This window comes from Anomaloglossus baeobatrachus, chromosome 12, assembly GCF_048569485.1.
Source record: "Anomaloglossus baeobatrachus isolate aAnoBae1 chromosome 12, aAnoBae1.hap1, whole genome shotgun sequence".
NCBI classification, from domain to species: Eukaryota; Metazoa; Chordata; class Amphibia; order Anura; family Aromobatidae; genus Anomaloglossus; species Anomaloglossus baeobatrachus.
Window position 1 is genome coordinate 73,742,751 of NC_134364.1, and position 24,925 is coordinate 73,767,675.

Consider the following 24,925-nt stretch of genomic DNA (forward strand, 5'->3'; position numbering starts at 1 on the left):
AACATTGCGTGCAGCAGCCACCACAGCCTCCAGACACTGTTCCGAGAGGTGCACTGTTTTCCCTGCCTGTAAATCTCACATTGTATGAGGGACCACAGGTTCTCTATGGGGTACAGATCAGGTGAACAAGGGGGGCCATATCATTATTTTTTCATCATTTAGACCTTTACTGGGCAGCCACACTGTGGAGTAGTTGGATGCATGTGATGGAGCATTGTCCTGCATGAAAATCATGTTTTTCTTGAACGATACCAACTTCTTCCTGTACCACTGCTTGAAGAAGTTGTCTTCCAGAACCTGGCAGTAGGTCTTTGAGTTGAGCTTCACTCCACCCTCAACCCAAAAAGGTCCCACAAGTTCATCTTTAATGATACCAGCCCATACCAGTACCCCACCTCCACCTTGCTGGCATCTGAGTCAGAGTGGAGCTCTCTGCCCTTTACTGATCCAGCCTCTGGCCCATCCATCTGGCCCATCAAGAGTCACTCTCATTTCATCAGTCCATAACAACTTTGAAAAATCAGTCTTAAGATATTTCTTGGCCCAGTCTTGACGTTTTATCTTATGTTTCTTGTTCAAAGGTTGTGGTTTTTGAACCTTCCTTACCTTAACCATGTCCCTGAGCATGGCACACCTTGTGCTTTTTGATACTCCAGTAACGTTGCAGCTCTGAAATATGACCAAACTGGTGACAAATGGCAACTTGGCAGCTTCATACTTGATTTTCCTCAATTCATGAGCAGTTATTTTGCGCCTTTTTTGCCCAACGCGCTTCTTGCGACCCTGTTGACTATTTGCCATGAAACGCTTCATTATTCAGTGATCATGCTTCAAAAGTTTGGCAATTTCAAGACTGCTGTATGGCTCTAAAAGACATCTCACAATTTTGGACTTTTCAGAGCCCGTCAAATCTCTTTTCTGACCCATTTTGCCAAAGGAAAAGAAGTTGCCTAATAATTAAGCACACCTTATATAGGGTGCTGATGTCATTACACCGCACCCCTCCTCATTACAGAGATGCACATCACCTGATTTACTTAATTGGTAGTTGGCTCTCAAGCCTATACAGCTTGGAGTAGGACAACATATATAAAAAGTATCATGTGATCAAAATACTAATTTGCCTAATAAGTCTGCACAGAGTGTATATAGCTCTGGCAAAAATTAGAGACCACTGCAACATTTTCAGTTTTTCTGACTTTTCTTTTTATAGGTATACCGTATTTGAGTAAAATGTAAATTGTTCTTTTATTCTATAAACTACTGACATTAGGTCTCCAAATTTTCAAGCAATACATTTTGTATTTATTTTCTGAAAATGAGAAATGGTCAAAATAACAAACAATGCATTGCTTTCAGACCTCGAATAATGCAAAGAAAACAAGTTCATAATCATTTAGAAACAACAATACTAATAATGTTTTATCTCAGGAAGAGTTCAGAAATCAATATTTTGTGGAATAACCCTGATTTTTAATCCCAGCTTTCATGCGTCTTGGCTGCTTTCCACCAGTCTTTCACACTGCTTTTGGGTGACCTTATGCCCCTCCTGCTGCAAAAATGTAAGCACTTCCTCTTTGCTTGATGGCTTGTGACTATCCATCTTCCTCTTGATTACATTCCAGAGGTTTTTAATAGGGTTCAGGTCTGAAGATTGGGATGGTCATGACAGGGTTTTGATGTGGTGGTCCTTCATCCACACCTTGATTGACCTAGCTGTGTGGCATGGCGCATTGTCCTGCTGGAAAAAACAGTCCTCAGAGTTGGGGAACATTGCCTGAGCAGAAGAAAGCAATTGTTTTTCCAGGATAACCTTGTATGCGACTTGACTCATGGAAAAATAAAAAGTTACATATTTTTGAAATTTGTTTCATTACTAAAATTTAAAATATATATATATGTACAAGTTTGTAATCACCATGATCATAGTGGAACTTGAAATTTTAGTTCCTTAGTTAAGTATGCAGTAAAATGATCGTGCAATGTGATTTTCTATGGCAATTTGATTATGGCAATACCAAACTTGAAGATATATATACATATACAGTATATATATATATATATATATATATATATATATATATATATATACAGTACAGACCAAAAGGTTGGATACACCTTCTCATTCAAAAAGAGTTTTCTTTATTGTCATGACTCTTAAAATTGTAGATTCACATTGAAGGCATCAAAACTATGAATTAACACATGTGGAATTAAATATTTAACAAAAAAGTGTGAAACAACTGAAACTATGTCTTACAGTGCCTACAAGTAGTATTCAACCCCCTGCAGATTTAGCAGGTTTACACATTCGGAATTAACTTGGCATTGTGACATTTGGACTGTAGATCAGCCTGGAAGTGTGCTGCACTGCAGCAAAAAATAATGTTATTTCTTTTTTTATTTTTTTTTTTTAAATTGTGAAAAGTTTATTCAGAGGGTCATTTATTATTCAACCCCTCAAACCACAAGAATTCTGTTTGGTTCCCCTAAAGTATTAAGAAGTATTTCAGGCACAAAGAACAATGAGCTTCACATGTTTGGATTAATTATCTCTTTTTTCAGCCTTTTCTGACTAATTAAGACCCTCCTCAAACTTGTGAACAGCACTCATACTTGGTCAACATGGGAAAGACAAAGGAGCATTCCAAGGCCATCATAGACAAGATCGTGGAGAGTCACAAGGCTGGCAAGGGGTACAAAACCCTTTCCAAGTAGTTGGGCCTACCTGTCTCCACTGTTGGGAGCATCATCCGGAAGTGGAAGGCTTATGGAACTACTGTTAGCCTTCCACGGCCTGGACAGCCTTTGAAAGTTTCCACCCGTGCCGAGGCCAGGCTTGTCCGAAGAGTCAAGGCTAACCCAAGGACAACAAGGAAGGAGCTCCGGGAAGATCTCATGGCAGTGGGGACATTGGTTTCAGTCAATACCATAAGTAACGTACTCCAACGCAATGGTCTCCGTTCCAGACGAGCCCGTAAGGTACCTTTACTTTCAAAGCATCATGTCAAGGCTCGTCTACAGTTTGCTCATGATCACTTGGAGGACTCTGAGACAGACTGGTTCAAGGTTCTCTGGTCTGATGAGACCAAGATCGAGATTTTTGGTGCCAACCACACACATGACGTTTGGAGACTGGATGGCACTGCATACGACCCCAAGAATACCATCCCTACAGACAAGCATGGTGGTGGCAGCATCATGCTGTCGGGCTGTTTCTCAGCCAAGGGGCCTGGCCATCTGGTCCGCATCCATGGGAAGATGGATAGCACGGCCTACCTGGAGATTTTGCCCAAGAACCTCCGCTCCTCCATCAAGGATCTTAAGATGGGTCGTCATTTCATCTTCCAACAAGACAACGACCCAAAGCACACAGCCAAGAAAACCAAGGCCTGGTTCAAGAGGGAAAAAATCAAGGTGTTACAGTGGCCTAGTCAGTCTCCTGACCTTAACCCAATTGAAAACTTGTGGAAGGAGCTCAAGATTAAAGTCCACATGAGACACCCAAAGAACCTAGATAACTTGGAGAAGATCTGCATGGAGGAGTGGGCCAAGATAACTCCAGAGACCTGTGCCGGCCTGATCAGGTCTTATAAAAGACGATTATTAGCTGTTATTGCAAACAAGGGTTATTCCACAAAATATTAAACCTAGGGGTTGAATAATAATTGACCCACACTTTTATGTTGAAAATTTATTAAAATTTAACTGAGCAACATAACTTGTTGGTTTGTAAGATTTATCCATCTGTTAATAAATCCTGCTCTTGTTTGAAGTTTGCAGGCTCTAACTTATTTGCATCTTATCAAACCTGCTAAATCTGTAGGGGGTTGAATACTACTTGTAGGCACTGTATATTCTAGGTTTTTCAAAGTAGCTACCTTTTGATTTGATTACTGTTTTACACACACTTGGCATTCTCTTGATGAGCTTCAAGAGGTAGTCACCGGAAATGGATTTCACTTCACATATATGCCCTATCAGGTTTAATAAGAGGGATTTATTGCCTTATACAGTAAATGGGGTTGGGACCATCAGTTGTGTTGTGCAGAAGTCTGGTGGATTCCCAGCTGATAGTCCTACTGAATAGACTGTTAGAATTTGTATTATGGCAAGAAAAAAGCAGCTAAGTAAAGAAAAACGAGTTGCCATCATTACTTTAAGAAATGAAGGTCAGTCAGTCTGAAAAATAGAGAAAACTTTGAAAGTGTCCCCAAGAGCAGCGGCAAAAACCATCAAGTGCTCTAAAGAAACTGGCTCACATGAGGACCGCCCCATGAAAGGAAAACCAAGAATCACCTCTGCTGCGGAGGATATGTTTATCTGAGTCACCAGCCTCAGAAATCACAGGTTAACAGCAACTCAGATTAGAAACCAGGTCAATGCCAGTTCTAGCAGCAGACACATCTCTAGAACAACTGTTAAGAGGAGACTTTGTACAGCAGGCCTTCATAGTAAAATAGCTGCTAGGAAACCCCTGCTAAGGACAGGCAACAAGCAGAAGATAAGTGTTTGGGCTAAAGAACACAAGGAATGGACATTAGACCAGTGGAAATCTGTGCTTTTGTCTGATGAGTCCAAATTTGAGATCAGAAAAGGTGAACGGATGGACTCTACATGCCTGGTTCCCACCGTGAAGCATGGAGGAGGAGGTGTGATGGTGTGGGGGTGCTTTGCTGGTGACACTGTTGGGGATTTATTCAAAATTGAAAGCACACTGAACCAGCATGGCTACCACAGCATCTTGCAAGGGCATGCTTGTCCATCTGGTTTGCACTTAGTTGGACTATCATTTATTTTTCAACAGGACAATGACCCCAAACACACCTCCAGGCTGTGTAAGGGCTATTTGACTAAGAAGGAGAGTTATGGGGTGCTACGCCAGATGACCTGGCCTCCACAGTCACCAGACCTGAACCCAATTGAGATGGTTCGGGGTGAGCTGGCAAAAGAGCCAACAAGTGCTAAGCATCTCTGGGAACTCCTTCAAGACTGTTGGAAGACCATTTCTGGTGACTACCTCTTGAAGCTCATCAAGAGAATGCCAAGAGTGTGCAAAGCAGTATTCAAAGCAAAAGGTGGCTACTTTGAAGAACCTAGAATATAAGACATATTTTCAGTTGTTTCACACTTTTTTGTTAAGTATTTCATTCCACATGTTTTAATTCATAGTTTTGATGTCTTCAATGTGAATCTACAATTTTCAGAGTCATGAAAATAACGAAAACTCTTTGAAAGAGAAGGTGTGTCCAAACGTTTGGTCTGTACTGTATACAGTTAGGTCCAGAAATATTTGGACAGTGACATAAGTTTTGTTATTTTAGCTGTTTACAAAAACATGTTCAGAAATACAATTATATATATAATATGGGCTGAAAGTGCACACTCCCAGCTGCAATATGAGAGTTTTCACATCCAAATCGGAGAAAGGGTTTAGGAATCACAGCTCTGTAATGCATAGCCTCCTCTTTTTCAAGGGACCAAAAGTAATTGGACAAGGGACTCTAAGGGCTGCAATTAACTCTGAAGGCGTCTCCCTCGTTAACCTGTAATCAATGAAGTAGTTAAAAGGTCTGGGGTTGATTACAGGTGTGTGGTTTTGCATTTGGAAGCTGTTGCTGTGACCAGACAACATGCGGTCTAAGGAACTCTCAATTGAGGTGAAGCAGAACATCCTGAGACTGCAAAAAAGAAAAATCCATCAGAGAGATAGCAGACATGCTTGGAGTAGCAAAATCAACAGTCGAGTACATTCTGAGAAAAAAGCAATTGACTGGTGAGCTTGGGAACTCAAAAAGGCCTGGGCGTCCACGGATGACAACAGTGGTGGATGATCGCCGCATACTTTCTTTGGTGAAGAAGAACCCGTTCACAACATCAACTGAAGTCCAGAACACTCTCAGTGAAGTAGGTGTATCTGTCTCTAAGTCACCAGTAAAGAGAAGACTCCATGAAAGTAAATACAAAGGGTTCACATCTAGATGCAAACCATTCATCAATTCCAAAAATAGACAGGCCAGAGTTTAATTTGCTGAAAAACACCTCATGAAGCCAGCTCAGTTCTGGAAAAGTATTCTATGGACAGATGAGACAAAGATCAACCTGTACCAGAATGATGGGAAGAAAAAAGTTTGGAGAAGAAAGGGAACGGCACATGATCCAAGGCACACCACATCCTCTGTAAAACATGGTGGAGGCAACGTGATGGCATGGGCATGCATAGCTTTCAATGGCACTGGGTCACTTGTGTTTATTGATGACATAACAGCAGACAAGAGTAGCCGGATGAATTCTGAAGTGTACCGGGATATACTTTCAGCCCAGATTCAGCCAAATGCCGCAAAGTTGATCGGACGGCGCTTCATAGTACAGATGGACAATGACCCCAAGCATACAGCCAAAGCTACCCAGGAGTTCATGAGTGCAAAAAAGTGGAACATTCTGCAATGGCCAAGTCAATCACCAGATCTTAACCCAATTGAGCATGCATTTCACTTGCTCAAATCCAGACTTAAGACGGAAAGACCCACAAACAAGCAAGACCTGAAGGCTGCGGCTGTAAAGGCCTGGCAAAGCATTAAGAAGGAGGAAACCCAGCGTTTGGTGATGTCCATGGGTTCCAGACTTAAGGCAGTGATTGCCTCCGAAGGATTCGCAACAAAATATTGAAAATAAAAATATTTTGTTTGGGTTTGGTTTATTTGTCCAATTACTTTTGACCTCCTAAAATGTGGAGTGTTTGTAAAGAAATGTGTACAATTCCTACAATTTCTATCAGATATTTTTGTTCAAACCTTCAAATTAAACGTTACAATCTGCACTTGAATTCTGTTGTAGAGATTTCATTTCAAATCCAATGTGGTGGCATGCAGAGCCCAACTCGCGAAAATTGTGTCACTGTCCAAATATTTCTGGACCTAGCTGTATATACAGTGTGTATATATATATATATATATATATATATATATATATACATATACAGTTAGGTCCAGAAATATTTGGACAGTGACAATTTTCGCGAGTTGGGCTCTGCATGCCACCACATTGGATTTGAAATGAAATCTCTACAACAGAATTCAAGTGCAGATTGTAACGTTTAAATTGCTCCAAAGCATGTGGACAAGCTAGACAGCACATGGAACACTGAAGGTCTGTAGAGCTGGAAATGCTGTATGTACGAGGCTCAGCTGAGCAGGAAATACAAGCAACAACCTCAGAAGAGCAGAGTAATCGGCAGCACTTTAAAACAGCAGAGCCGAGTCTGCAGACTAGTTACCTGCAGAGCCGAGTATGCAGATAGCCCTCAGGAACAGCAGAACTAACTCAGTGGAGATTAATCTTGGAGTTGTAGAGTCAGGTGTGCCAACAGTACCTCGGATCAGCAAAGCTCAGTTAGCCAAGTCGCTAGGGCTTGGAACACACATCATACAAGTGTGCATATATGACTCAATACTCAGCTGCATGAGCGAACCTACCAAGATGAGATCAGGGGTGTGCACTGGAGTATCATAGTAAACTGATGTAGACGAGAGAAGAGAGGATGACCATTGCAGAGGGAGGACACACATTTTGGAACTGAAGCTTTGACAGATGAGTGGCTCTTTTGGACTTGGTAGAGCACCCTTTTAGTGTTATGACCAGCTGAAAACGTGATACATAGCTAGACATCAGCTTCTGCCTGTGTTCCTTAGGAATCATCGCCCCTTCCTCATTGGCAGTAGCCTTCAATTCACTTATATGTTTGTGTTCTCAAGAGAGTGCTCCAAAAAGTTGAGTACTTTCACTACTTTCATGTTTTTCCTATTTGCTGGCACAAATTTCTTGCAGATCGGTGGGACATTGTAGCCTATGCTTTATATTGAATCCATACTTCATGTGCAGACATAGGTGTGACACCCCTGGACTATTCAGGTCGTCACAGGGTACTGCACGCTCTTTCTCTTCCATGCAGTATTCAACCCCTCATGGTTCTGGGTCTCTATCCTGCAGTGTTGCCTCCATCACCATTCACAAATCCTAGATACACTTTGCACCACACCTGTCAGGCACACCAGTGGGCTGCTCAAGCAGGAATATGGCCGTCCATCTAGGGGTCAGGCAGGGAGGTGTCAAAGTCAGTTAGTTGTTGAGTAGCCCTCGAGCTGTGAGGAGCTGAGAGTTGGAGCTCCCAGGGGAGAGGAAAACTAGGTCGCAGACGGTGGTCTGGACCTAGAGGAGTCGGAGCCCGGTCGCAGGGGATTGAGGCTAGGTGCCTGGGACCTGTCAAAGAGGATGATCAGCAGCCTGGTCCTATCACCGGTCCGGGACCGAAGGCACGACGGGGTACACCAACTATAGGTCGGGGAGAAGCTTCAGGCAACTCGGCAATTAACCTGAGGAGAATGGGCCTTTATGGACTGTTCCCACTAGCTCCAGAATCGGGGCACTAGTGCAATGAGGGGGATAGGGCTTTCCTAGCAAGCAGCCCACTGAAATCCCAAGCGTAAGCTCTGAGAGCAGGCTCCTCCACTAAGCCACTGTGGGGAGCGGGCCCCGGATAGCTCGAAGCTACCAGACCACAATGGACACTCGAAAATCTAGTGCCAGGAGGCAGGTTTCAGACCACCAGCAGCACTGCAGGGGACGGGACCCGGACGAGCTCCCCTTGAGAGGCAGCGGCATTCAGAGACTTGGTTTACCCTGTTGTCAGCGTCTGCTTCATTGCTGAGTGAGCACCCGACTGACCCCTGCACTGTGTCCCCGTATCACCATCCAGAGTCCCGGGGCCTACCCCTACCCGTGGAGGCCAACGTCACCTAGCTACCCCACTCATCACCCTGGGTACTCCCAACGGCAACTTCTAATTACCGCACACCACGGGTGGGTCCCGAACTATACCAAATCCCCCGTACATACTCCCTTTTACATTTGAGTGTGACCAATAAGACCCCGGGTCCGGAGACCCTCGAGCCACGAACGGACATTACCCCCAGATCCGAGCGGTTCGATCCGCTGCTAGGGCAGCACATAAGCAGTATCTGTGCCCTTAGCTGTGAGCATCTCAAGAGTCTAGTTAACGATCAGTGTCAGTATCCGGACCCCATCTGATCTGCAGGCAATTAGAATTTTGCAAAGTATGAAAAAGCATGGTCAACATTTACGTACTCTTTAAGAGAATGGATCATTGCCTTATACAAAAAAGCAAAAGCATAAAAATGTTAGTCAAGATGTTAAATGTTCATAACGATACAGGTGGAAGCAGAGTGTACAAGATAAGAGTTATAGGAACACTGGCTACACTACCTGGACAAGGTGTAAAGAGCAAGTTATCACCAGCTGCCAACAGATTCCTAAGCACGCAGGTGGTCAAAAACCCTCGAGTGACGGCAAAAGACCTGAAGCAAGATTTGGGTCCTACAGGTACTGAGGTTTCAGGTTGCACAGTAAGGTGCATGCTAAATACAAAAGATCTCCTGTTACAAGTCATAAAGCTCTACTGACTCAAAAGGGCAAGAAATGTCAGCTCTGTTGTTCTCAATACCATACAAATAAGCCACAGAAGTTTTTAGATTCTGTTCTATGCATTGATTAAGCAAAACTGGAACTTTACAGCCTATGGAACAGTGGTATGTCTGGAGAAGGAAGAATGAAACAGATAGTCAAAAGAACACAGTGCCTACAGTAAAGCATGGTGGCTTGGCCTGGGGTTCCATTGCTAGGGGTTGCTTTGCTTCATCTGGCACTGGAAACGTGCAGGATATTCAGAGCAAGGTATCAGGAAACCATAGAAGAAAACATCATGTATGTGAGGAAGCTTAAACTTGGGAGTCATTGGACCTTACAATAAGTTAATGAACCCAAGCATAACTCAAAATCTACCAAGGCTTGATTTCAAAAGTCCTGTAAGGTTCTGGAGAGGTCATCTCAGTCAGATCATGTGAATCCATAGAAAATATTTGGTGGGATTTGAAAAATGTGGTTGCAGCACACAAAATCAGGAATATTGGAGACCATTGCCCTTTAGGACTGGTATAAGATTACTTAGAAAAGCTGACAGAAGCTGGTGTCTGGCAATGCATTTTACTTCCAGTAGGTTATAACAGCCAAATGTTCTCTAATAAGTACTAAAAAAGCTGAAGGGGTAAATAATTCTGAGCAGTAATTATTAGTGGCCTTTTGTGTTTTATTTGGGGAAACCACTTGTTATGGTAGTTGTGTTAGTTGAAAAACTTGTTCTTGTTTCACAGGTTTATGGCAAACAGAGGAAAATATGCAAGGGTTGCAAATAAATATCATTTTCAATGGGGAAGTAGAATCATTTTGATTGTAACTCTACAAAAAATAGATCCTCTTTATATTTTCTCAGTGTGGAATTAACGAACATAAGACATGAGAATACCTAAACCAAAAAATTCCTACTAGAGATGAGCGGACCCGTCGAAGTTTATTTTGGGGTGTTCAGCCAGACTTTAGATAATGTTTGGTTTGGGACCCGTACTTGGCCTGAACCCCAATGGAAGTCACTAATTGGGCAGTTTAGCACATACCGCCAGCCATAAGTGAATCACTTCCAGGGGCGGATGTCATGTTATGTATGACTGATTGGGAGAATGACTGGAAGGGGTGTCCTACACTTACCCTCAAGCTAAGGGGAGGTCCTAGGTTTACCCTCAACCCAGAATTACGCTTGAAGGTAGCAACATCTGAGCCCCCAGCCTCTCCCTATCTCCTGTCCTGGGCCTGATGCCAATGTCTCCTCCACACCCACCACACAAGGGAACAGACTGGGACGGAGAGCCCGCAAACCCCACCAACATATAACTAACAGAAAGGTGTAACAACTGCAACACTCTCACACCAAACAACACCAGGCAACGACTAAAGATGTAACAAAGTAAAGGGGGAAAGTAGCTACAAAGGGAACTCTCTCACAAATAAGCAACAAATGACAGCAGCCAACACCTCACCACTCCAGGCTTGGCTCCAGACTGAACTGAATAACTAGCACCCTCTGTGGGACGCAGAGGGCTTTTATCCAAGGCAGAAGTGGTAATCAGCTCAGATAGCTGAGCAGAACAATGGAGTCTGCTGCTACAACATAAAGAGAAGTTACCAACTTATGTACCCAAAGGAAAAAATATGTTTAATGTGCATGGTCTCAAATGGTAAATAAAAATTAGCCCTAAGCCTGTCCCTAGTCACAAGACAAATAGTGGCAATCATGACAGAGGGTGGGTGAGGTTTCTCCATTTTTTTGGGGGGGGGTTGCATACTGCATCTGCTAAAGTTTATTTCACTCCCAGTGCAAGAAATAACACTGCAACTGGCTCACACTGGGCTGAGCACCGAGCTCAAGTGCTCAGCATATGTAGAGTACTCAAACTCTGAACTCGAACTCTGATCTTTTTGTAAAGTCCATGTTCGGTATGGACACCAAACTTTACTTTTCAGATTCGCTCATCTCTAATCACTACACATTTCCTGCTAGGTAAAATACAAGAGCGTTGCTGTGATAGGTTTAGTGGTAACTAATTGTTCAATAGTATGAATCAGCTCACCGTGGAAAAAGCTCAGTCTTGATTTCGTCCTGGAGCACGGACAGGCACTGCCACAGCCCAAAATAATGCAAAAGATGAGGATGTCCAGCTCTTCAGGCAAAAAAATCACGTCTTTATTTTATCATGCAGACACAAAGAATGACATGACCAGCACAATGCGTTTCAGGTGAAAGCACTCACCCTTAATCATGATACTGGATAGATGGTGCTGCAAAGCTTATATGCAAATGCTAATCAATGTAACAGATGTTTAAATTACTTCAGCACCTTACATGCACGAAATAGGTTTTACCATGAAAAACATTACATACATATACAATTAAAAAACAATGATACAATACAATACAATAAAGTACACATTTTTCAATGGTTTTCTGGATTTGAAGATATATACGTTTATAACCAAACCAGTTGCAGTGCGCCATTCAGTGTGTGCAGATATAACACCTTCAAGTTTAATGCACATACATATGTGCCAATATATCATATTTAAATAAATAAATCTGCACTCAACAAATAGCGCACACCGGAATTTTTTTACAAACATATTTACTCATGTATATCCCCATGTATATGCACACATATTGCCCTTCTATATATGTGCTCAGTTGTTATACTATGTAAAAGCTTTTAAGTTCCAACATGGAAGTTTAATATCTATATTATGTGGATTTTCCTGCACTTCGGAGTACCTACATGCTTATATATGAACTCAAATGGATTTATATACTTTGAAAGAAGCCTCATTTTTTATTGTCAAAAGTTTATTTTAATTATTTAAAAAAAAAAAAAATTTTGAAAAACTTTTTTTATTTTTTTTGGTTAAATTATTATTTAAACTATGCTTCAATGAAAGAAACACATAGTTATTCTATATTATGGTAGAACACAAAGCGCCATGTTGAATGTAACGCAATATAACCGCACAAGTCGCAGATGGTGTAAATTTGGTGTGAATTAAAAACACAAGTAAGAGTTTTGGCTATGTATACATGCACACTGCCCTTCTATGTTAGTACTCGATTTATATTGTGTGGGGGCTGTTAGGTTTAACCCTTTAGTGACGGAGCTAATTTTCACCTTAATGACCAGACCAAATTTTGCAATTCTGACCAGTGTCACTTCATGAGGTTATAACTCTGGAACGCTTCAACGGATCCCGGTGATTCTGAGATTGTTTTTTCGTCACATATTGGACTTCATGTTAGTACCAAATTTAGGACAATATTTTTTGTGTTTATTTATGAAAAAAATTGAATATTGGCAAAAATTTTGAAAATTTAGCAATTTTCAACTTTTGAATTTTTATACCGTTAAACCAGAGATTTCTGTGACACAAAATAGTTAATAAATAACATTTCCCACTTATCTACTTTACATCAGCACAATTTTGGAAACAAAATTTTTTTTTGTTAGGAAGTTAGAGGGGTTCAAAGTTTATCAGCAATTTTTCATTTTTACATCAAAATTTACAAAACCAGTTTTTTAGGGACCACATCACATTTGAAGTGACTTCAATAGGCCTAGATGACAGAAAATACCCAAAAGTGACACCATTCTAAAAACTGCACCCCCCCAAAGTACTCAAAACCACATTCAAGAAGTTTATTAACCCTTCAGGTGCTTCACATGAACAAAAGCAATGTGGAATGAAAAAAAGCAAAAATTAAATTTTACCTAAAAATGTTGCTCTAACCCAAATTTATTCACTTTTAGAAGAAATAACACAACAAAATGGACCTCAAAACTTGTTCCCCACTTTCTTATGAGCGCGCCGATACCCCACATGTGGTCAGAAACCTCTGTTTGGACAAATGGGAGGGCTCGGAACAGAAGGAGCAATATTTGAATTTTGGAAAGCAAATTTGGCTGAAATAGATTGCGGGCACCATGTTGCATTTACAGGTCCGCTAAGGTACCTAAACAGAAGAAATCCCTCACAAGTGACACCATTTTGGAAACTAGACCCCTCAAGGCTTCTATCTAGGGGTATAGTGAGCATTTTAGATCCACAGGTACTTCACAGATTTTGTTAACGTTACGTTGTCATATTGAAAATTTTAATTTTCTCAAAAATGTTGCTTTAGCATCAATTTTCTCACTTTTTCAAGAGGTAATTCCAAAAATTTGACCTCAAGGTTTGTTAACCACTTTTTTATGAGCGCGGTGATACCTCACATGTGGTCTGAAACCTTTGTTTGGACAAATGGGAGGGCTTGGAACGAAAGGAGCAATATTTGAATTTTAGAAAGGAAATTTGGCTGAAAAAGATTGCGGGCACCATGTCGCATTTGGAGGTCCCCTAAGGTACCTAAACAGCAGAAACCCCGCACAAGTGGCCCCATTTTGGAAACTAGGCCCCTCAAGGAATTTATCTAGATGTTTGGTGAGTACCCTGAACCCTCAGGTGCTTCACAGAATTTTATAATGTTGAGCCATGAAAAAAAAAATAAAATTTTACCACAAAATTGTTATTTCAACCAGGTAGCTTTTTTTTTTACAAGAGTAAAAGGAAAAAATTCAGCATAACATTTATTGTGCAATTTCTCCTGAGTTTGGCGATACCTTATATGTGGTGGAAATCAACTGTTTGGGCGCATGGCAGGGCTCGGAAGGGAAGGAGTGCCATTTGACTGCAAAATTGGCTGGAATCAATAGCGGACGCCAGGTTGCATTTGGAGAGCCCCTGAGGTGCCTAAACAGTGGCGGTCCCCCACAAGTGACTTCATTCTGGAAACAAGACACCTCAAGGCTTTTTATCTAGGTGTATAGTGAGCAGTTTGAATCCACGAGTACTTCACAGAATTTGATAAGCTTAGGTTGCCATATTGAAAATTTTCATTTTTTTCACAAAACTGTTGCTTTAGCATCAAATTTCTCACTTTTTCAAGAGACAACAACAAACCGTGGACCCCACAGGTTGTTATCCAATGTCTTATGAGCACAGGGATACCCCACATGTGGCCAAAAACCTCTGTTTGGATAAATGGGAGGGCTTGGAGTGGAGGAAGCACCATTTGAATTCTGGAAAAGTTGAAATAAATTGCGGGCACCATGTCACATTTGCAGGGCCCCTTGGGTACCTATACATTAGAAACCCCCCACAAGTGACTCCATTTTGGAAACTGGATTTTATTCAAGAGTATAGTAAGCATTTTGAATCCACAGGTACTTCACAAAAATGTTGCTGTAGCAACAAATGTCTCACTGTTAGGCTATGTGGCCATGATCCAGCGACACGGCGTCTAGTATACAGTGTCAGCCTTCCTGCAGAGATGTGAGTGTTGTCCACGGGAGAACGCAGCTGCCCAAGCCCACGATTTGGGTTCAGGCCGCTGTGGAGCTCTATGCTACCTGCAGACAACACTCTTGTCTCCGCAGCATAAATTGACATGCGGAGGCTCGGGAAGCTGCGCCACAGGTCGGTTTATGCTGCGGAGAAAAGAAGCACAGTGGGCACGGGATTTCTAAAAATCCTGCCACTGTGCTTCTACTGCACAACGCAGCGTTATGGACACAGGGAAAACAATCTGCGCCCAAAACGCTGCAAACCCTGATTGTGGGCACACAGCGTAAAATGCTACAATGGATGAATGGATAGATGTCAAACAAATATAACGTCCCATTCCCCTGCATATTCTAAGCTGGCGCCCTTTAGTGCCTTTCATGTGGCACTAAAGGGTGCCTAGCCTTGTATTTAGCCCCCCAAAAAATTAATAATTAAAATAAACGACGTGGGGTCCCCCCTATTTTTGATAGCCAGCTAGGGTAAAGCAGACAGCTGTAGCCTGCAAACCACAGCTGACAGCTTCACCTTGGCTGGTGATCAATTTGGAGGGCTCCCCAGGCGTTTTTTAAAAAAAAAAAAAAAACGTGGGGTCCCCCCCCAAATTAGATCACCAGCCAAGGTGAAGCAGACAGCTGGGGTCTGGTATTCTCAGGGTGGGAAGAGCCATGGTTATTGGACTCTTCCCAGCCTAAAAATAGCAGGCCGCAGCCGCCCCAGAAGTGGCGCATCCATTAGATGCGCCAATCCTGGCGCTTCGCCCCAGCTCATCCCGCGCCCTGGTGCGGTGGCAGACGGGGTAATATATGGGGTTGATACCAGCTGTAATGTCACCTGGCATCAAGCCCTGGGGTTAGTGATGTCACGGCATCTGAACAGATACCCGACATCACTAACCCAGTCAGTAATAGAAAAAAAAAAGACAAAAAAAAATTTATTTGAAAAAACACTCCCCGAAACATTCCTCTTTTACCAATTGATTGAAAATAAAGAAATTCCGGTCGCTGTAATCCATTTTGGAGGTCCCACGCCGACTCTGGATCTTCTAGAATATGGGGGGCACGTTCAGGGAACGTATCCCCCATTTTCTGGAAGAGCAAGCTCTCCATGAGCAGTGTGGGTGCAGTAATCTGAGAATACTGCACTCACACTGCCCCGGTCCAACCTAGGGCAGAGTGACCTGCAGTAACCTCATTCCAGAATATGAGGGGCACGCTCACAGAACGTACCCCCCATTTTCTGGAACAGCAGCCTCTCCATGTGAGGAGTGTGGCTGCAGATCACTGCACTCACCCTCCCCCGGTCCACAGTGGAGTAGCCTGTGCAGTTGCGACGTCAGCAGGATCCCTGGATCCAGCTGACAGCCGCTGTCTGCGCATGCGCCGCCAGCATTGAAGAAGGAGGCGGCGATCGCGGGCCCGGAGCGGCAGACCGGTAACGTATAACCGGGGGCTTGGGGGGGGGTGACGGGGGGTGACCTAGTGGGACCTGGGGACACCTTTCTGCCGCATGTGACGTGTCACATGCGGCAGAAAGAGCAGAATGAAGGCGGCCGCGCGCTGTGCGCCGCCATCTTCCACGCTCCGGAGGGGGGAGGGGGGGTGGTGGCTCTGGAGAACCGGAGGGGGCTCCGGTGACCAGAGGGCTCCGGTGGACCGGAGGAGGGGTCAGGGGGAGGACATTTCCCTCCGATCTGAAATGTTTGATCATTTCAGATCGGAGGGAAATGACTGCAGAGCCGGCGCCGGCGGCAGTTTTCTGTGCGCTTCGGCGCCATTTTGGATGTCCGGTGGGGGTAGGGGTGGGGGTGGGGGGACTCTCCGGTACCGGGGGCTTTGGGGGCACTAGGGGGTTAGATTTCTTTGTCATCTGACATGTTTGATCATGTCAGATGAAAAAGAAATCAGTTTTACCGGCCATTTCTTTTTTTTCCTGTGTTCGTCGGTATACAGTGTATACCGCCGATCACATGATCGGGGTCCAAAAAAAACACCCCGATTCATAATCTGGGGGGTCTCAGCTACCCCCGGTAGCTGAAACCCCCGAGATTTTCGGTCGCTGGGGGGCGCTACAGGGTTTTTTCGGGCCGCCGCTTTAAAGCGGCGGAACAGAATAAGTACCCTGTTTTGCCGCCGCTTTAAGTCGTACGGCCGTCGTTATGAGGTTAAACTAGAAGGTTTGATATCTATTATATAAGTTTCATCCTACTCAGGAAAAATTTATCAATTGATGTCTGTGAAACATGCTTTAGTAAATTTATATGCTTGAAGAGAAATACCACAGCCAAATATATAATGAACTGACTTTCAGTTTTAGCATTAGGGGTTAAACTACAACAATTATTCCAAAGAGGCTAAAACACACCCTGCAGTTAGCATTTGTTGCAACCACACAGAGGGAGCCAAGTATCTCCAACAATAAGGGAAAAAAAAAAATTCACACAACAACTAAATAAGTGTGTCGCCTATAGCCACATAAATCGCAAGTGGTGTAAATTAAAAACGCACGTTACAACTTTGGCTGTGGGTTCTTGAATTATAACATAATCATTGATGTATATTTGTTTCCCCCTTTAATTTTTGAAGCCAATATACCAATGTTATAACAATATGGCAATGGATTTATTGGCACAAGATTGTTGTTCCCACCCACCAAAAGCAGTGCAAGACAAGGCTTTAGTTTTTATCACCTAATAGAGAACATGAGATCCCTGCGGAGATTCAAGCCACAGGGAAAGGTGGTTTTTAATTTGAATATCCACCAGGCCTCTCTCTTACGCAAACGTTTTTCCATGTTACCCCCTCTATGCGACTTTTGTATTTTTTCTATTCCATACACCCGCAAAGTATCCAATGTGCCTTGATGTTTGTTGATGAAATGTTTTGATAACTGAGATGTGCCTCCAGAGGTTTTTTTATGTATTACATCGTATATATGTTCTTTTATGCGTGTGTGCAGTTCTCGTTTTGTACTTCCAATATATTTTAGTTTGCAAGTTATGCATTCTGCCAAATACACTATATATGAACTTCTACAATTTATAAAAGTTTTTATCGCATAGCTACTGCTAGCATCACTGTTTTCAAAAGATGTGATCTTTTTAGGAGTCAATGGGCACATTTCACAATGTTTTCTTGCACAATGGTAAAAACCCTTTAAAGACAGCCAGTTGGTGCCTAGAAGATTCGATTGTTTGTTTTTATTTTTGATGTCACTTAGAGATAACTTATCTCCCAGTGACATTGCTTTTTTGGCAACTACTCTACAATTATTATTGAGAATTTTTTTCAAGGTTGTGTCTGTTTTTAATATAGTTAGATTGCGGAAAAAAATCTTTCGTATGTCCGCAAACTGATTACTATATCGTAAGGCTAAAGTGATAGCTGAATTAGCAATTGGTTGTTTTTTAGTCGTGGTCTGAGTGGTGGTTTTCGTAGAATTAATTTTTGATTTTACAACCTTTTGTGCTCTATTTAACATCCATTCTTTATAACCTCTTTTTTTGAGTCTTATATTAATGGTGTCTACTTCAGTTTGGAGGTTTTTCTGAGAGTTGCAATTTCTATGCGCTCGTTGCATTTCTCCTACTGGTATGGCCTTGATGGTATGTGAGGGATGGTGACTTGCTGCATGCAAAATTGTATTTCCTGATACTTGTTTTCTATGGGTGCATGTTTCTATTAACCCAGTGTTAAGACCCGTCATTCGTAAGTCCAAAAAATTCACAGTGTGTTGTTGAAAATCCACCTTAAATTTTAGATTGAAAGGATTATTATTTATGTACATAGTGAGGTCAGATACGAGAGACCCACCGCCCGCCCATACCATGATGACATCATCGATGAATCTCCCGTACCAGACCACACATCCCACAAATGGATTGCTGTCACAATAGATATATACCTCTTCCCACCAGCTCATAACTAAATTAGCGACTGACGGGGAATACTTAGCACCCATAGAAACTCCAGTTTTTTTAATAAAAAATTGGGAGTCAAACAAAAAATAATTGTTCGCCATAAGAAACCTGATAGCTTCTACTATGAAGGAAATGTTTTCGTTATCAAAATTTGAATATTTTGCCAAGTGATGTTGGACTGCCATTATTGCTATTTGTTGGGGTATTGAAGTATAAAGAGAAATGACATCTGCTGTTATCCAGCCATAGGTATTTTGCCACTTTATGTCATTAACTTCATTTAAAACACTAATAGTGTCCCTGAGGTAACCTGGAACACGGCGGGCAAGGGGCTGCAAAACAGAGTCAATCCACTGCCCCAGCCTCTCGCCCGCCGAGCCAATGCCCGATACTATGGGCCGCATGGGGGGTGGATTCTCCCCTTTATGTGTTTTAGGTAACCCATAGAGGATGGGTGTTCTGGGATCATTAATTTTAAGCCGCTCAGCGTATTTTTTGTCATAACAGCCAAGGGAAGCCCCCTCATTGATTAGCTTGTGAATTTTCTTATTGATGGTAATAGTGGGGTCAGTGGCGACAGGGACATAAGTGTTGGTATCAGACACCAAAAGGCGCATCCAATCAATATAATCAGCTTAGTCCATTATCACCACCGATCCCCCTTTGTCAGATTTTTTGATTATAATATCTGAATTTTTCTCAAGTTGACAAAGTGCCTCTCTCTCTTGGACATTTAAGTTACTGAGATTGTTGTTTTTGCCAGATTCATGTAGCAGTCTCAGATCCCTCTCCATATTTTTTTGGAAGTTTATTATGGCTTCACATCTTTCATTTAACGGATAAAAATCCGGATTGGAAATACTAGGGGCAGAATCTCTACCATTGGGGGACTCTAGTTTGTATTGATCTCCCAACTCTTCCAATGTTAGCAATGCCATTTGTTCTTTAAATTTAAAATTTGTATACATATTTTCATGTTCAACTATATTGGCATCGGATTGCACAGTATCATCCCCAACAAAATGTTTTTTTACCACAACATTACGAACAAATTTGTTAATATCACACAATGTACCAAACAAATCAAAATTATTAGTTGGTGCAAAATTTAAACCCAGAGCAAGAAGTGCTCTTTGTGTTGCCGTAATGTCACAGGAAGATAAATTAATGACATCAAAATTTACATTAGAGTCTATGTCTTTTTGGGACGCAGGGTATAGCCTTTTGGATTTGTGTTTCCTACCTCTTCTTCTGCATTTCCTCTGAAATACTTTTGTTTTCTGTAGTAGTTTTTTGAAGGTTGAAATGTTGATTCAGCAGATGATTCATCTGTGGTGTAACCCACGGAAGTATCTAGATCAGAGGAGCCAAATGAAACTTTGGATTTTATTCTGAGAGTCTTTAGTATGGAACGCGGACTTTTCCATCTGTTGGTGTTTTCCCATCTGCCCCATTCATACACCTGGTTAGCTGAATAGTCATGTAAGTCTCTGTTTAACTTGCGTTTTTTCATATCCATGATGCTTAATTCAATTTTATCAACTGCTGCTTGTATGCGATTAATCGTATCTATGTAGTCTGCTTCAGAGGTGATTGTTTTTAGTGTGGATTTTGCTTCATCCAAGCCTGTCTGAGTCTCCTTGAGTGTGATTTCCTCATGTTCAATAATCAAGCCCATGAGTTTCAAGGAGCACGAGGATAGCGTGTCATTCCATTTAGAAACAAAGTTCTCAGAGTAAATTGTATTAGGAATTTTCTTCAGGCGTAAGCCCCTTGGAATAATAGATTTTTCAACATAATTTTTTAAGGTGGTTATATTCCACCAAATTCTATTTTCTTTTTCTGCTAATCTTTGCAGTGTTTTAACAGATTCATTGCTTATTGCAAAAACAGCAGGTGCATTGATATCTGTGGCTCCAAATAGCAGTTTTGCTTTATTCAGACGTTAACTACAGCCATTCATGTTAAAGGCTGAATGAGCACGAGGGGTAAAGTCCAGAAAACCAACTAGTAGTCTGCTAATTTGATATAGAGAGCAAAACACGGGAGTCCCGATAAGCAGAAAGTAAAAGTTCAATAGTATGAATCAGCTCACCGTGGAAAAAGCTCAGTCTTGATTTCGTCCTGGAGCACGGACAGGCACTGCCACAGCCCAAAATAATGCAAAAGATGAGGATGTCCAGCTCTTCAGGCAAAAAATCACGTCTTTATTTTATCATGCAGACACAAAGAATGACATGACCAGCACAACGCGTTTCAGGTGAAAGCACTCACCCTTAATCATTATACTGGATAGACGGTGCTGCAAAGCTTATATGCAAATGCTAATCAATGTAACAGATGTTTAAATTACTTCAGCACCTTACATGCACGAAATAGGTTTTACCATGAAAAACATTACATACATATACAATTAAAAAACAATGATACAATACAATACAATAAAGTACACATTTTTCAATGGTTTTCTGGATTTGAAGATATATACGTTTATAACCAAACCAGTTGCAGTGCGCCATTCAGTGTGTGCAGATATAACACCTTCAAGTTTAATGCACATACCTATGTGCCAATATATCATATTTAAATAAATAAATCTGCACTCAACAAATAGCGCACACCGGAATTTTTTTACAAACATATTTACTCATGTATATCCCCATGTATATGCACACATATTGCCCTTCTATATATGTGCTCAGTTGTCATACTATGTAAAAGCTTTTAAGTTCCGACATGGAAGTTTAATATCTGTATTATGTGGATTTTCCTGCACTTCGGAGTACCTAAATGCTTATATATGAACTCAAATGGATTTATATACTTTGAAAGAAGCCTCATTTTTTATTGTCAAAAGTTTATTTTAATTATTTAAAAAAAAAAAAAAAACTGCAACTGGTTTGGTTTGATTTTTTTTGCCTGAAGAGCTGGACATCCTCATCTTTTGCGTAACTAATTGTGCCTAGGCGTGAGTACCCATGGAAGCCCAAAGGCCTCTCTGTCACATAAGACATCAGTCCTATAAATGGCACATGGTAGATGTGGGGGTCTTGTTATAGATTTTGCATTAGGGCCCGGGATCTTCTAGTTGCACCACTAGAATATGAGGATGATATACACTAAGTAGGACAAATTATATATGTTTCTCTACGAAAGTTATTTTATGCTTTTCACCATTAATAACCAGGTTAAATCAACTAATAAAATGTCCTTATTGAATGACTTTGTAATTATATTTTTACTTTATCTCAGAAGTGAAACATCTAAGATGAATACTAATTTCATGTAAAAACAAACCCCAGTGTTATATGACTTAAGGTCATGGAAACCGCTTGTGGCACTATCTGATATTGCACATGGTCCGCTCAGGTATCTAAATTGAAGCAAAGAACAATCAGAGCGATTGTTGTAAAAAGTGTGCCTTCCTGAAAATGGCCCATATATACTTCAGAAGTTCAGAACACTAATTAAATCATAAGATTTTACTTGTAACATAGGGTAAAAAAGGTCAATTGTAAGCAATTTCCCTCCTGAATGCTAAATGTCAAAGTCCTTCTGCCAGGGAGCTCCGGCAGGGAGTGCAATAAAAAGAGAGGTACTCAAAATGTCACCCAGAAAACTACTCTAGATTAATAGAATATCGGCAGTGTGGAGATGAAGTGAAATTGGACTGTAGGCTGCTGACGAGCCAGTAAGATCCTTAAATATATGAACCAAAGCCACATTGTTCAGGTGTTGGAAATAAATAGGTGGTATTAAAAGATTTTTCATTTTTTCCATTTTCTGCCATATTATAAGGTCACTGTGATATTAATAACTGGTGAAATTTGTGCTATTTTAAGTTCCTTTTTATATTCTAGAGGATGTGCAGTATTTTTCATTCATATAAGTACTAGTAATTTAAATATTATTTTATATATTATTTTTAAAAAAATACCCTGTTGTCCTAATTTTTTTATCATACTATGCGTCTATACATTACATTCATCTCAAACAGTAAATATAAGACATTCTTTGGCCACTCAAACACATTGCCACAGTTTTGCAAATACAGTCATTGGCAATATATTCTTGTGTCTTTTCCTTTTCTTGATCCCTTTTCTCTTATAGAAGGCTGCGGATCTTCTCTGTGAAGCCTCCAGCAGTCGTCCCCCATCATTTTCACTTTCCATCTACCTTGGTTTCGTCATTCTATCTTATTGATATCCTGATGAAATCTTTCTCCTTGCTCTTCGTTAACAGCACCAAAGTTTTCAGGAAAAAAAGTCCAAATGGGAATGTGAAAAATGTAACTTCAAATTCAGCAGACAACCCAAGGCTTTGAAACATTTCAGCATGTTCTCTACGATGGACTTAAATTTTAGATCTTTTGCTACCTGGAAATTTCTTCACAACTTAAGCAACAAAATAATTCCAAGCTCTTTTCTAAACAGCTTTTGTCTGTGTTTCAAACATGTCATCCTTCATTAGTTTCCGAATATCCATACCCACAAAAAAGCCTTCCTTCAATTTTGCTAAAACTTGGTACACAGGTTCCTAAAGGCTGCTTTACACGGTACGACGATTGTGCAATTTCACAATCGATTGTACCCGTCCTTTTTGCGTCACGGGCAAATTGCTGCCCGTGTCGCACAAAGTCAGTAACCCCCGTCACACATACTTACCTCTCGTGCGACCACGCTATGGGCGGCGAACGTCCACTTCCTGGAGTGGGAGGGACGTTTGGCGTCACAGCGACGTCACACGGCCGCCGGCCAATGGAAGCGGAGGGGCGGAGATGAGCGGGACGTAAACATCCCGCCCACCTCCTTCCTTCACATAGCCGGCGGCGGCCGCATGACGCAGGTGAGCTGCTGTTCATCGTTCCCGAGGTGTGACACGGAGCGGCGTGTGCTACCACGGAAACGATGAACAACTAAATTAAACGATATTATGGAACCTAGCGACCAGTACACGACTCACGATTTGTGAGCGATACTGCATCGCTAGGAGGTGTCACACAGGCCTGTATCGCCAGCGATGCCGGATGTGCGTCACAAAAACCATGACCCCAACGATCTATCGCACGATAGATTGTCTGGTGTAAGGCAGCCTTTAGTCTCTCCTTCTTTCAGTTGAGATATCACAAACTGCTTCAACAGTCCATGCTTAATGTGGAGTTGTGGCAGGAGAACTTTAGTGGGATCAACTAAACCTTCCACAACTATGTTCTTGAATCCAGGTTACAAGAAGTTCTTGTCGGCCAACTTTTTTGGCTCCAGTGATGAGTCCTATCCTGGCTGTCCCATTCACACAAAAAGCATGGGTATTTCATGTATCCTACTTGCCCAAGGAGCAAAGAGAGAACTTTCAGATCACCACATATTGACCATCCTTGATCCTCATAGTTAAGTTTCTTGAGAATAAAGTCTAAATTCTCATAGCTTTTCTTCAACTGCCGAGAATGTCTTACAGGCACTGAAGCATTCCTGCTGCCATTGTGTAGTAGCATAGTTTCTGGCCATTTTTTGGATGAAGCATTAAAGAGTCTCTAGTCACTCACATTGTACTCCATGTTAAATTTTTTCATCTGTCCAGGAAAATCACCTGGAATACATTAGAGTACCATCTTAAGAAAAGTTTGGAAGGAATTCCATTTCTCTTCTTCTGTACCATTAAAAACAGCTACCAGGAGCTAACAGGTTCTTTTCCTTTAGTATAGAGCCTATAAAGTCTGCAGAATGTTTGAGAAGATCTAAGTCGGGGAAGGTCAGTGATTCTCATGACTTCTATCCAGTCTTCTGACCTGGCCAAAGGATCAGAGTCTCGCAAATTGATCCGCACATCTTTAGTAACCAAAAACATAAAGCATTGTGCAAATGTTTTAGGCAGGTGTGCAAAAATGGTGCTGTGCCACCCCCATGCAAGCAGCCGGGGCTGCTCGGATCCGGATCTACAGTACGGCTCAAGGGGTTCTCCGGACTCGGGGGTCGCGCGGACACTCCGAATAAAAGGGGACTTATTTCTACGGGGTTGGTTGTACAATGTCTGTGATGCCACCCACGGTGTGTGGTGAGATGTAGCACCACTGCTGCTGTAGTCAAAGTCTCTCTCCTCTGCACTCAGTGTGTTGTAGGTGGTACTTCCCAGTTTGAAACACAGGAGTCCACTCCCGGTCCTCTGGTTGGGAGCCATGCCTGTCTA